Source organism: Rattus norvegicus, chromosome 1, assembly GCF_036323735.1.
Source record: "Rattus norvegicus strain BN/NHsdMcwi chromosome 1, GRCr8, whole genome shotgun sequence".
Lineage (NCBI taxonomy): Eukaryota > Metazoa > Chordata > Mammalia > Rodentia > Muridae > Rattus > Rattus norvegicus.
The window spans coordinates 35,565,316-35,580,735 of NC_086019.1; the positions used below are offsets into that span (position 1 = coordinate 35,565,316).

The 15,420-nt window shown below is 44.0% G+C and overlaps 1 pseudogene; it reads right to left on the minus strand.

The window, feature by feature from the left end:
• Positions 1 to 11,146: 11,146 nt before the first annotated feature.
• On the minus strand, positions 11,147 to 14,491 carry Rabggtb-ps2 (Rab geranylgeranyltransferase subunit beta, pseudogene 2; annotated as a pseudogene).
• Positions 14,492 to 15,420: the final 929 nt, after the last annotated feature.

Consider the following 15,420-nt stretch of genomic DNA (forward strand, 5'->3'; position numbering starts at 1 on the left):
TACTGACCCCTGCCCCACCAGACTCTGTTCCAATGGCTTCCTAAGATTGCTTCCTTCTTCTCAATGTGCTTCTTCAAGTAGACAATGCCAATCGCCCATGCCCCTCCAGGGACTGGGACATCTTGAACTGGATGGCCAAGCTGGACACTGCAGGTGTCGGCCCATGCATGCTGCTTGCATCTGTGGCCATCCCTGCTGAAGGTGTCATGTCAGTCCTGCCTTGCCATGGAGACTCTGACGTGCGCAGAGCAGAGTTCTGGGCCTGGCTTTTTTTCCACTCTTGCTGAAGGAAGGAGCCTGAAGATGTGCGTGCATCCTTCTGGCTCAGTAAATACGGTGTTTCACAGGATGGAACATCAGCTACTATATCAGTGAGAGAATGCCTCATTTTCTTTCCTAAAATCCAGACAATCCAGTCTAAAATATACACGTGGGAAGGACTGAAAAAAACCAACTCGAATTAATTAGTTTCTCACAGTGCAGAGTGTGGCTGGTTGCTTCCCCATTGAAAAAAACCACACTCTATTCTCAAAGGCTGCGTGTGGCTAGGAGAGTCTTCCCCAGTCAGCTACGCTGGGAGACCATCAATTCCTCCTGACTGTTCTTAGTGCAGACTGTGCTGCCTAATTTGAAAGCATCTAAAAAGGAAATATTTGGCATGAGTCCCTCCCTATCAGCTTTGAAAGATGAGTTAGAAGAATGGCTTAAATGGTCCAGAACTATTTCTCCTGTGATAAGAAGTGATCCTTTTTGCTTTGAATCAGAAATATCTCCAATAAACCCAATGGGATAAACATACAGAATTGAGCACGCACCCATGAAAAGCTCTATCTGCTATGTCATCAGGGAACTAACTGTAAACCAGAGCAATGAGATATAATGACACATGATCTTTTAAATGACTAAATCCACAATATTAACAAACCAAATGCTGCCAGAATGCAGGGCTGAAAGACCTTTCGAGGAAGTCAAAATGGTACGACCGCTTTGGAAGACAACCTGGCAATTTCCAAGGAAGCTAAACATACACTAAGCTCCACTAAGGACATGGAGAAATGACTCGGCAGTTACGAACATTGGCTGCTCTTGCAGAGGACCTGGGATTCAGCTCCCTACACCCACACGGTAGTTAACAACCATCTATAACTCCAGGAGTGTGTGTGTGTGTGTGTGTGTGTGTGTGTGTGTGTGTGTGTGTGTGTGTGTGTGTTTCGCCCTCTTCTGGCCTCCCTAGGTACTGCATGCATATGCTACACTGTCACACATACAACATGCAGCCAAGACACCACACACAAAATATAAAAATGAAAACAAATATTTAAAAGCATAAGTTTGAATCAGATTTGGGTTCCTACTTACCCAGGGGGACTTCGGAACTTATATTTACAGAACAACCAGTGCATAAATTTCTAAAGAAACTTTACTGAAAATCAGCCACTGGAGCCAGTGAGATGGCTCAACAGGCAGAGGCGCTTGATTGACACCAGCCTGACAACCTGAGTCCCAACCCCAGGACCTCACATGACAGAAGGAGAGACTGATTCCTACAAGCTTTCCTCTGATCTCCATATGTAGGCAGTGCCAAACAAGTGCCTAGCCAGAACCCATTCACAGTCAATAGTGGATGCAGTAAATGATAAATAAATAAATAAATAAATAAATAAATAAATAAATAAATAAATAAATAACTGAGAGAAAGCAGGAAGGAGAATAAGGAAAACTTAGCATTTCATTTATTTATTTATTTATTTATTTATTTATTTATTTATTTATTTATTTATTGAGACTTGAGTCTTTCTCTGTAGTCCAGACTGGTCAAGAATTTACAATTTTTCTATCTCAGCCTCCAAAGCAGCTGGGAAAACTGCTTAAATGTTGTTACTATATACATATGCCTGTGTGGTGTGGTATGTATGTTTCAGGACATCTCAATTGTCAAAGTCAGATGACATTTCTCCCCTTCCACCGAGCATCTGGGGGTTGAATTCACACCGTCAGATTTGTGTGGCAAGCGCCTTCACCCTCTGAGCCCAGAGAAACATGTTTTAAATTTAAATTTTATTTTGGAAAGATTGGGTCTTGCCAGCCACTGCCTAGACTGGAGCTCTCTGGGTAGACAGGGCTGGCCTCCACCTCCACTGCCTCTTGTGCGTGCAGCAAATGTCAAGTGTGCTGGTCTGTGGTGCGGGCCCTTTGCAGAGCATTTCAGTGTTTGATTCAGGCTCCTCACTAGAGCTGAGGTACCCCTTGGGTTTAAGGTGGTGATCAGCAAGGGGAGGAGAAATGATAAGCAAAGGCTATGAGAGGCCAAGGTTGGCAGCTGGTCCTACCACACTGCCACCCACCGAGGAACCCAAGGCAGAAAGCAAAAACTTGGGCATTGAACACTGTGTATGGCCAAATAGATTGCCGGTCTCCACATGAGGCTTAGGGCTGACTGTATTTCTTTCCTCCCACCCACCCTGCCTGAACTGGCTCGTTTACTCAGAAAGTTCCTCACTGCCAGGGATACCACTAGAAACAGAGAGTGTAAGAGGGAGCTAGGCGGACATGGCCTGTGTGTCCAGAGCCCCGGAGGAGAGTGTTTACACAGATAAGGGTCTTGCAAAGTGGCCACACATGCGTTTTGTGAGGCTTTTCTCATACAGGGCCAGCATGTATTTAGCAGGGCAGATAGATGGACAGGGGACAGGGGACAAGAATGCTCAGCCTTCTGAGAACCAGACAATGGCTTCAAAGCGAGGCTGATCTTTGGGAATAATAGTGCCACTGTTTGAGTGCTCATAGTGAGGCTTGTGTTGTGCAAATGGAAAAAGAGGATTGGCCTAAATCCCACAGTGGGTCCTGCTGGCCATGGGCTTGCTGTGCGATTCTTGCCCAGAGCCTTAACAATAGCAACTGGGATACACACAGGCAGCAACTGGAAGACCATGCCTATCGCTCCTGGCGCTGCTACATGTGCTGGTTCAACAGAAGAGGGCAAGTGGGTGTCTTTGAACATTTACTTGCATCTAAATTAAGAAAGCAGAAGCAACAGTGCAGTCCAGAGTGGTCTGCAGGGATTCGAAAGGTGCCAGCAGCATCTCAGGTCTTTGACCGGCTCATTCTCTTTCTGTAATTTGAACAGATCTACGTTCACATTTAACTTACTCATAGGGTCTTCTCAGAAGCCATGGGGTACGTGTGGTCCCAGTAGAAAGCCATTTGTCCTCATTTGGCATCATTACTGGGCATCAGCCCAGTGCCTGGTATTTGCTATGCACAAAACTCTGACAAATGCCGTTGTCTTCCTTCTAATTTGCAAATGCCAGAGGTTTCCTCTGACCTCTCAGGCCCAGCAGTGTCCCTCTACAGTCTTCCCTTAGAATGATGCTCCCTTTTCTTCCCTCTGCCTTAATCTGCCTGTGAGAACGTGCAGATGTTTCGGTGTTTTGATGTCCTGTGAAACAGCATACTCTTCCCTCTGCCTGAATCCTGCAGGCTGGATTTGATGATCAGGAAGAGACCGGTGCTGCGCTGCTCAGAGGCGGTGATGAAATATCACACTCCGGGCAGCTTAAACAATGGCATCTTATGAGTTAGGCACCAGCAGGGCTGTGTTATGGAAGGGGGACTCTTCTGTCTGTTGCTCTGCCTCTCTGCCTAACAAAAAAGGCTTCTTCCCGCCGTGCTTACAGGAAGCCTTTCCATACTCACACACAGTGACCTCTGCTGTCTCTTGTTATAAGGTACACCTGTCCCGTCATATGAGCCCTGACTCCGTGACCCCATTTAACCTATTTACCCCTAAAAGCTTCTACCTCCAATTCCAGTCTTAAATGAGAATTAAGGCTTTAACACGTTGGCTAGAGGAGAATACAGCTTCATCTACAACAGGCATCTCAAGTTCATGACAGGCAGAGGTGGTGGAAGGGAATACTGCAAGCTCACTCTCACAGACTCACCCTCTTAGTATGGAAGATTATGTCTTTGGTACTGAGCAGTCTGAAGCACAGTGTGATAATGTTTCCTAAGGAAAGGAAGAGTTACTGAGTGTCATTACACCTACAACTGGAGTGATGCTCTACCCTGAGGGTATCCCAGGACTTCAGAGGCAACACTTAGCACCTGAGTGTGCTATTTAGAGTCACAGATGCCCCAAGTTTCTATTAGTGGGCATGGTGCTTTTCACACCATACACCGAGCACTTCATTGCTGAGTGGGTGCTGCAGAGGTCAGGTGGCTCCTGACACACAGGAGCATGCTGGGAAACAGAGTGCTGTGTTGTGCCCAAGCAGGAAGAGCACAGGCCGAGATCACCAAGGTGAAACCCCAGTTGTCTCCTTCTCTTCCCTTTCTTGTGCTCATTTGGGGTTGATGATAATTAAGTACCTTTAGTGTGCAGCACAATAGGGCAGCTCAGATGTGAGTGTGCAAGAAGATAGTGATTATAATTTGATACAAGCAGCCGAACTCTACATAGACACTGAAATGCTTTTGCATAGGGCCAGGGCTATCCAAACCTCCCCAGGGTGTCCTGGGCCCGACAGCCCTGCTCAGTCCCTTGGGTATCCAAAAAGATGACTCAAGGTCAGCCAACATGTGTGCCAGCTCAGAGGCATAGTTCTTCTAGGAAGTAGCTGCCATTTATTCTTCCTCCCCTCTTCCTCCTCTTCTTCCTCTTCTTCCTCTCTCTTCCTCTTCTCTCTTTCTCTTCCTCTTCTTCTTCCTCCTCCTCTTCTTCCTCTTTCTCTTCCTTTCCCTCTTCCCTTCCTCCTCTTCTTCCTCTTCCTACTTTATTTCCTTTCTCCTCCTCCTCCTCCTTCTCCTACTCTTCTTCCTCCTCATCTTCCTCCTCATCCTTTTGTAGAATCCAAATTAAAAGCTATAAATTACTGCATGCACTTGGTTGCCCAGAATCATTCATAAAAGCAGGGTTTTTCCATCTGCCGGAAGGGTTTACCACCATGGACAGCGCCAGGCCTTTGCCAGTTCTAGGTCAAAGAAAGGACTCTAGGAAAGCCTTTCTGAAAATATACAAACATGACGCAAACAGGTTGCACTTAGGGATATACATATATTGTATACACACAGAGGCAAACATGCATGCAGTAACAATTAGTGGAAAAAAGAGACCATGAATTTGAAGGCAATCAGGGAGGGGTGGATGGGAGGGCTTGGTGGGAGGAAATGGGAGGGAGAAATGTAATTTTATTATAGTCTCAAAAATAAAAATAACAAATGTAAAAGAACAAATGCAACAGGACTCTTGGTTCTACCAAGGATTTCAGCAAGCTAGGTTCAGAAGCATTCAACCCCATAAGAATTATTACTGTATGTGAATTTGTTTTAAAATAGACAATATAGTCTAATACCTGAAACTAGAGAAGGAGTTAGCATGTGTCTGTTAAAATTTAAATACCCATCATCGCAGAGAAGTTCCTGTAAGCCTGTCCAGCTCTCCAGCGCCCCCTGGAGAGGCTTTTGTGGCAGGGCAAGGCTGAAGCCCAGAGCTGAGAAACAGCCTACGTGGGGCCAGGGCTGCAAAGGAACAAGAGACTGGCTTTGGGTTCAGACTGTCAAAAGCTGACGCTGTGGGAAGACTCCTTAATGCTGATCCTGTGAGCTGTGAAGGATGAGGGACATGGACTGGGAAGGTAAGTGGAGAGCTGCTTACTCGTAGGACCACCCACTTAGTCACATGACCACAACCCAGTCTAAAGACTTCACTCATCATTTCTGGTTCAGTGTTTTAAAAGCTCTGATGATTCTTAAAGCTTTATTATTTTTATTTATTATTATTTATTATTTTATTTATTTTATGTATGTGAGTACATTGTAGCTGTCTTCAGACACACCAGAAGAGGGCATGGGATCTCATTACAGATGGTTGTGAGCCACCATGTGGTTTCTGGGAATTGAACTCAGGACCTCTGGAAGAACAGTCAGTGCTTTAACCTCTGAGCCATCTCTCCAGCCCCAGATGTTTCTTAAAGAGTACGATTTCCTTCTCTTCATCCACAACTCCAATGGACACAAACACACACACATGCACACTCATACCTGTGACAACACAGTCGTATACTCATATTAAAACATTCTCTCGTTTGCCCACACCTTCTTGCAGGCTCACAAGCTCACATGCTCACTCACACACAGCACAGACACAGTGAGGTTAGCTTCTCAATTTCCTGCTTCTCATAAGCTATCTGTATTGGTGTGGGCGGGGCACACCAGGGTACTGCAGCCACAGTAGTATTTCTCTTTTAGTCCCTATTTTCCTCCCCAGCTGTTGTCAAGTAAATGATGCTTTTGTCCTAAAACAAGGATACCTGGAAACATGGCCAGAGGGACTTAGCCGCTGTGAGTAAGGCTCTTGGCAGGGCATAATATACCCATGTGCTCAGATGATCCAATGATACCACAGGGGTCCTGTTGCAGTAAAATTAAAAAGGGCGCATGTCCTGGTTCCCTCGAGTTCCCACTCGGCGTGGGAACTGCCTGCTCTAGCTGTTTCTCTGTTACCGCTTTCACACACTGTCCCCTCGGTGGGTTGTTACCATGCCTGAGACTTGCATTCCGTGGGCCATGCCAGCCCCAAGCATTCTATAGCCTGGCATGGCTTCCTGTCACAGGCCCTGCTCACACTCCGAACTACCCAGTGAAATCATGACTCAGCAAACTGGAACCCAACAACCAGATTTATGTGTTACATGCTCCATGTACAGTACATCCACATAGTTAACTCACAACCAGATTCATGTGTTACATGCTCCATGTACAGTACATCCACATAGTTAACTTACAACCAATTGATAAGGATACAAACCGCCCGTCTAGATAAGATGTAATTTGCCCATCTAGGCAACACAAAACCCTGTATACATCCATCCCTTAAGAATAGTCATTAAGGGGGTTGGGGATTTAGCTCAGCGATAGAGCGCTTGCCTAGCGAGCGCAAGGCCCTGGGTTCGGTCCCCAGCTCCGGAAAAAAAAAAAAGAGAAAAAAAAAGAAAAAAAGAATAGTCATTAACAATCTGTAAATGTGCAGAGAGAAATCTTAACATCCACTGCCATGTTCTCTCGGCTGCTCTCTCCTCTCGCTCCAGTCTCCTCCTCATCTAAAACTTTTCTCCCACCCATCCTTCCTTCTCATCCAATGACAGGCCTCGTTCTATCCTGTACCTGCCTTCACTGCATGACGACATCATCCTACAGGGTCCTTTCAAGAGGGAGGCATCAGGGTCACATCTGGGACATGAGGCAGCAGATGATGGTGCCCTCTGAGGAAAGAGGAGGGACTGCAAGCCAGGGACGCTCACCTGGGATGTCCACCCACTAGAAGCTGAGAAACAAGGAATGGGATTCTCTCCAGAGCCCGTCCCCCACCTGCACCCGACCGCTAGCCAACAAAACCAAGTTTGAGCTCCCATCCTCTAGAACTGCCAGGTGACAAATCTCCATGACGTCAAAGCAGTAAACTCGTGGCAGCTTCTTGTGACCGCCACAAGGAATGAAAATGTCAGTGGTTTTTATAGCTTGGTTTGCATGCCTGCGCACATATTTCTTTTTCTGGACAAGAGGAATCATGGAAAACTGTTTGTTTTGTGTTGTTTGGAAATCGTTGTAATCGATCCCTAGACTAGCAACACGTTAGAGAGCATTTTCACTTGTTATTTGCAGACTTTGTACATATCTATAATGCACTTTAATTATAGCCATCTCTCATTCTCCATTGTAACCAAACCCTCCGAACACCTCCCCCCCCCAGCTCCATGCTATTTTTTATTTATAATAACACACTGCGTTCAGTTGTATTGCCTATATGTAAACGGGTATGAGGTCTTCTACTGGGACACGAGCAATTTAGCAGAGGCCAAAGAGCCATCACCCCAGCATCTGTCAACTGCCCAGAGCCCCATAGCTGGTGATGGGCCCTGAGCATCCTCTCTCCTGTCTATGCTGGCATTTGGCTTGACTCGATTTTGACAGCACCTCCTTCTTAGAGGGAGTCTGTGGAATTCCTTTGCATGGACGAATGTGTCATGTCTTCTAGTTCTCAACACCTTCACACTTGCTCATTTCACTGGCAGACATGGTGCCATATAAGATGGCCACAGTTCTATGATGCCAGTGCTGTGCCATTTCTGCAGGGTGGACTCTGCGGCTGACAGCTGCCATCTGCTCTCATTCCAGCAAATGCGAGCCCTTCGCCATGCTTATTGAAAGTGGGGAGCTCATCCCCTCATTCTTCCCTCCCTCATGCTTACTAAATTCAGAGGCCTTGTTCCCTATCTCTTCCCTGTTGGAAAAGGTCATCCTTTCCATCCTGTTGCATATTGATTCAACATCTTCTTTATGTTTTATTTATTTATTTATTTATTTATTTATTTATTTATTTTATATTTTATTTAGGCTTTATTCTAAAAGATACCTGGGTGCTCTCTGTCTCACTTATTTGGCTACTTGCTCTGTCACACACATCTGTTGTCGCAGCATCTTAAATGTACTCAATGTTCACTCACTGGAAGTGCCCAAGCAATCGTTGCCCACACCCACTTTGTCCCTGAGTAGTAAATACACAGGCTTCTTTTTAAACCTGTATCACTGGTATGGATGGCTCTGACTAGCACAGGCGTAAATCAAGAGCCGGTGCTTGGAAATGACTAAGGTGACGCACAGGACTAGTGAGCAGAAAAATGTTAAAATGCAAAGGGTTAAATCACTCACTGAGCAAGCATGAAGACCCAACTCCCAGAACCCATTTAAAAGGCCAGAGACGGCTGTGCATATGTCTGTGATGCCAGCACTGCGGGAGGATCGTGGGTACTCACTGACCACCAACCTAGAGCAAGCTTCAGTGAGAGACCTTGACCCACGGGAATAAGGCACAGGGCGTGAGAGAACACTCTGGCCTTCTCTAGCTTCTGTTATGTGTGCGATGTTATGCATCACACCCACACATGTACACACACCACGTATTCACATATTCACAAAAATACAAAGAATTTAGTAGCAAAAAAATCTGTAATTTACAAAGAATATATACTTGATTCTCAGCCCTGTGATTAAGATCCAGTAAAACAAGGTTGGTGTGTAAGAGATGCCAAGTTAGCCGTGAACAGGACAGGACCGAAATCTGTGCTGTGTGTGCAGGTGTTTGGCACGCTTGGGTGAGATGGGCCATCGGTAGCATCAAAAGAAACCAGCACGTTTGACAAGACTAGCTCTTAAGTTCACAGTAAAACATCAATATAGGGGCTGCAGAGACAATTCTAGTGGTTAAGAGGGCATCTTGGTCTCACAGAGGACTGGAACGCCATTCCCAGCACCTATGGCAGGGATCTTCTGCCCTCTTCTGGCCTCACCAGGAATGGCATGCATGTATTCACAATGAATTAAAATACCAATAAAATCGTTTCTAGAATTAAAAATCCGAGCTACTAACTGAGGACTAAAGGACAGAGAATATTAAATGTTCCTGCTATGCCAAATATAGGGAAGGAAGAGGAAAGAACATGAATTTAGGACATAAGCAGAAGTTTATCAATGAGAGTTTTAAAAATGGTGTGACACCCCATGGCACGCAAAATCCATGTGTGCTACCTACAAGGTACATACCTCTAAAAGGCTGACGGTGTGAGGGAACAAAGCTTCCCAACCTTGTTCTTGTGACCTAAGCTTGTCTTTGTCAATGTAGTGGTTCTGTATTTCCATGTATGTTTTAGAATCAGTTTGTCAATTTCTGCAAGAATAATCATGGTGGACTTTTACTTAGGAATGGTTTGAACCCTCAAATCCCTTGGATAGAATGTGGCTTCTTCTAATCCATGATGATGATATGCCTCTCCTGGTTTGCCCTTTGCATACACATTGCTGTGGCCAGCTTTAACTCCCAACTGGACACAAACTAAAATCACCCTGGCAAAAAGGTTTCATGTTTAGATAAGGTGGCCTGTGGGCATGTCTATAGGGGAGTATCTTGACTGCTTAGAGAGGCCTTCTTGGGCAGGAGATCCTGGAATTTTTAAAAGGGGAGAGAGCAAAAGTAGCTCTAGTATTCATTAATTTATCACTTTTGTTTCTGCGCTATAGATTGATGTGCTGCCTTCTTTAAGTTCCTCCCCTGGAGACGACTTTGAGATAATGTAAGTACTCTCTCTCTTCTGCTGGTTTTGTCCGAGTGTTATGTGACAGTAACAGAAAAGATACTCAGATACTCGCTTCTAGTTCTTTTACTTGTCATTTGTGCTTTGAGATTAATAGAAGTCTGTCATTTCCCCTTCCCTTCCTCCCTCCAGAATCTCCCACACACCCCTCCTTGCTCCCTGTGGTGGTTTGTACATGCTTGGCCCAGGGAGTGGCACAATTCGGTGTGGCCTTGTTGGAGTAGGTGTGTCACTGTGGGTATTGGCTAGTACCCTTGTCCTAGCTGCCTGGAAGCCAGTATTCTGCTAGTAGCAGATGGAGATGTAGAACTCTCAGCTCCTTCTGCACCATGCCTGCCTGGACACTACTACCATGCTCCTGCCCTGATGAAAATGGACTGAACCTCTGAGCCTGTAAGCCAGCCCCAACTAAATGTTGTCATTATAAGACTTGCCTTGGACATGGTGTCTATTCACAGCAGTAAAACCCTAATTAAGACAGTTGCTTTTAGATTCATGGCCTCTTTTTCACTGTTATTATATGCATATATGTATATACATCGTAAATGTGTGAGTACAACCTGCTTCGTCTGTATAATGTTACCTGTATGTATGTTTTCAGAGATGACTGCCTGGTATTGGGTAACAATTGGCGTGCTCTTCCCTGGGGGAGCTTATTTCTTCTGATGTCAGTATTCCTTAGCTACCTGTAGTGCTTTGTGTAGGACTGAGACCTTGTACACATTTTTTTAAAAAGATAGATTTATTTATTTATTTATTCATTTATTATATGTAAGTACACTGTAGCTGTCTTCAGACACACCAGAAGAGGGCATCGGATCCCATTACAGATGGTTGTGAGACACCATGTGGTTGCTGGGAATTGAACTCAGGACCTCTGGAAGAGCAGTCAGAGCTCTTAACCACTGAGCCATTTCTCCAGCCCCTTGTACACATTTATTAAAGGTTTGTTTTTAGTTATGTATATGTGAAAGTGGGTGCAAGTGTCCAGGGAGACCAGAGGAGTCAGATCTTCCTGAACACAGGCAGCCATCAGCCCTGACATGGGCACTGGCTCAAACACTGGTCTTCTGTAAGAGCAATATGCACTTCCAACCTCCGAGCATATATCTAGCTCAAGGTATGCATTTTGATAAATCTACTTCTAGATTGTGTGTGTGTGTGTGTGTGTGTGTGTGTGTGTGTGTGTGTTTGTGTACACCAGACACACCAGAAGAGGGTATCTGATCCCACTATGGATGGTTATGAGCCGCCATGTCAGGACCTCTGGAAGAGCAGTCAATGGGTTTTTTTTTTGTTTGTTTGTTTTTTGTTTTTTTTTTTTTTTTTGGTTCTTTTTTTCAGAGCTGGGGACCGAATCCAGGGCCTTGCGCTTCCTAGGTAAGCACTCTACCACTGAGCTAAATCCCCAGCCCCGCAGTCAATGCTCTTAACCGCTGAGCCATCTCTCCAGCTCCTAAGGTCATACTTTTACAATTTTATATATGTATATAATGCATCTGGTTACTCTTTACCCATACATCTATCTCATTTCCCACACGTCTATAACAGCCCTCTTATACACACACACACACCAGTCCCTTTTAATGACTTTAGTATTGCTGCATGACCCATTTAGTGTTAGACTTTTTAAACTTCACCTTCTCCATCTTTATTGTCGGTACACAGAAACTGTGGTCTGCATGAGAATGCTCTCTCCTCCACAGGATGATATATTCGAATGCTTGGGCCACAGTTGGTAGAATTGTTTGGGAAGGATTAGGAGGTGTGGCCTTGTTGGAGGAGGTGTTTTTCTGGGGATGTGATTTGAGGTTCAAAACTTAAGACACTCCCAGCTAGCTCTCTGCCTTCTGTTTGTGGATCTGCCAGGCTCCCCACCATGCTAGCCATGAACTCTATCCCTCTGCAACTGCAAGCTCCAATTTAAATGTTTTCTTTGACAAGTTGCCTTGGTCATGGTGTTTTGTCACAGCAATAGAAAAGTAAATGAGACAGAAATTGGCACCAGGAGTAGGGCATTGCTATGACAGGCCTGGACATGCTGTTTTCTGGAAGAACATAGAAGATCTTGGAACTTTGGACTGGAAAGTGGTTGAATACTCTAAGTGGGTCTCAATAGGCGATCCTAGTAGGAGCTTGGCAGAAACAGTGCTGAGAGCAAGGTGTACAATGGAGACATAAGCAAGAGGTTTCACAGCAAGGCTGGAGACCAATGTGTTGTTGTTTTGGTAAAGAATGTGGCTGCTTTTTGCCTTCACCTTAAGAATCTGGCTGAGGCTAAATTGAAGAGTGTTGGACTCGTTTCATTTGGAGAGGAGATTTAAAGAGCCTAATGTTGACCTGGCCATGTAGTTGCTAGTAGTCACTCTAAAGCAGATATACAATGAGGACATCAACAGCTGACTCCACCCATGGTGCTGGACCTGCTCTATAATTCTTGAATCAATAAACAGGTCAAGGATTAAATGATGTAGGATATGTCAATAGACACAAAAATACAGTCTGATATTCATGACTATATTTTAAAAAGGCTTCTAAAACAGGGCTGAGAATGTCATTTTCTTTTCTTTCTTTCTTTTTTTTTTTTTCCGGAGTTGGGGACCGAACCCAGGGCCTTGCGCTTGGTAGGCAAGCGCTCTACCGCTGAGCTAAATCCCCAACCCCGAATGTCATTTTCTTAATAATCAAATAGATTATTAGAAATCAGAATACAGTATATTTGACAGTGAAAAAATGGAGTACTCCCACGAAAATGGAGAGGAGATGTCTACTCTACCAACACTGACTTGAGAATTGTATGTGATGGCATTAGATGAGAAGAAGAGGGAGAGTGGTCTATTACTCACCAGAAAAGCACAAGGAAATCTGCTTAGTAATGGACTCCAGATGCTGGGAAGCTAGTAACTTTCTAACGAATTATATTGCCAGTGATAAACTCCAGCAACAATGAATAAAGCTGAAAACCATCCACTTGTTTCCCTTTTTTTCTTGAAGCTCTAAATACAACACAGGTATTTACTTTATACTATGTGTAATTATGTAACTTACCATTAACAGGATAGATCATAACAGCAGTCATTTCTACTTTAATGCTGATATGTGCATTAAAAGCAGCCATGTTCAGATCGCACACTATATACTAAGCATCTTTCCTATCTCTGACTTTAGCTCACTAGAGCAGGCTGGACATTGACCCTCTGAAGTGCTTCTTCGGGTCTGCAAAAGGCAGGACTAACAGACTCATCTGCTCTTCTCTCAGCAGTGTCAATCCAGCAATGCCAAATAAAGTATGAAAAGGACCATATCTCCTGCCTTCTTGCCAACCCCCCAACCTCTTCATCTGGACACGAGGCCACAGGGCTTTTCTCTATCAATCTGAGGAAGCCTCCCGATTACCTACAGTCAGGCCAAGCCCTACCACAAATAGCACATAGCTGGTAACTTCTCGTGTTTTCCATTAGTCTACCTGAGGAATCGTTATTTGCAAAGCCACCAACCATGTAAGTCAGAATTCCCTTGATGCAACTGACTAGTTCTTATTGCCAGGAATCTTGTGTAATAATAGATCTGCCCAGCAGGAGATTCAGAGCTCAGTCTACACCAAAATTCATCATCAAAGTTCACACGGGACAAAACAAATTCAGCCACCTGTCCCACCTAGCATCAAGCTTACCTAAGAGAGCCAAAGTTGGGACTATAGAAAGTGAAAAATCTTGTATCAATTTTTCCCAATGCTTCTGTGCTTTAAATGTAGGCCAGGCCCTCCTTTACTTCATCAACATTAATGCTTTGACACAGGGTAAGAATCTGGGCAGCACTGAGAGTGTACAGGAGATGTGGGTCCATCCAATGCTACTATTCCCTCCCCAGCACCCGTGTGATTAACCCCAGTACTTCTCCTCTGTCCATGCCATGAAGCTGTCCATGAGCTCCACCACTGTCAGGACTTAAAAAAGTCATTAATTTTCAAATACTCAAGCATGCAGTATTTGTGACCATCTTCCCACCCCTCACCTCCATAGGAGAAAAAAAAATGGGCATATTTCTCCAGTAACAACCTTATGCATGGTGCTCATGTCTGACTGCCAACAGCCTATACATTTTCAATAATAAAAATTAGCAATCTACTTAAGGAGAGTGTGCACAGTCACTGTGAAGCAATCACCATAATTCAAGACAGAATTTTTTAAATACATGAAGATAATGTTCATTTGTGTTGTAGACTTACATTAATTCTTAGATATTCACTTACAGTTAAGTAAAATTGTTATAGATGCTAAAAGGTCATGTAATTCAATATATTTTAATTTGTGAAACTACTGGAATTTTGTTTTGGATTTATATTAATATATTGATTTAAATTGAGTTAATATTAATGTAGATAAATATATTTATGTTTATGTTGATTATTATAAAATTCTTATGTGCTTTATCTGAAATAACGCATCAGCTGGGAAGTATAATTTAAAAGATAATGTTCAACTTTGAGGTTTTTCCAGTTAATTAACAGACTGAGATACTTATTTAAAACGTATTTTTTCGATCAAGAACTGAATAAGCAAGTCACTGGCACAGAACAGAAACCTTAGAGAGTCACTGCCATGTTCGTCGATTCGTTATATCACAGCCTCCATCAATCATAAGAAAAATGTTGAGACAAATTGCTGAATATTGAGAAAAATAAGATATACATGTTTTCCATCCAATAAAACTCCAAAGCATTGAAGTTTTAAATGTAAGACATAAAAGCTGACACTGGAAATGAACTGTGTACTCCACAGGTGAGGAGTCACTAAATATGACTCAGAATCGAAAGGGTGTTTGTTCCACAGGTTGCCCCCACCCCCTCCTGCTTCAGTCAGTCCTCATTCTTAAAATAAGTTAGAGCTGTCAGCATCAAAATAGATCCCTTGTGTCAATCCAACAAGAAAATAAATAAAGCTGGGTGCTTGTGAAAAGGCTTTTGGGCAATTGCAGACAGACCCTCACGCCTTACCCAGAAAACACTTGATCAAAGATGCTGGCCCACAGAGGGGTGTTGCATTTTGGCTTGAAGCCTCATCACCTTTGTGGTTGATCCTTGCGATCTAGGATGATTGTTTCAAAGTGTCATTTTTCCTTGAAAAGCTTCCTCTTGCCTTGACCTCTGAACACACAGGTCGCACAGGAAGCCTCATCACAGTCACATTGCAACAGACCTCATCAATAAACTGAGCTCGCCTTGGGAACATGAGTCTTTACTCTCTCTTAGCTGGCAATCCTAACCCAGGGT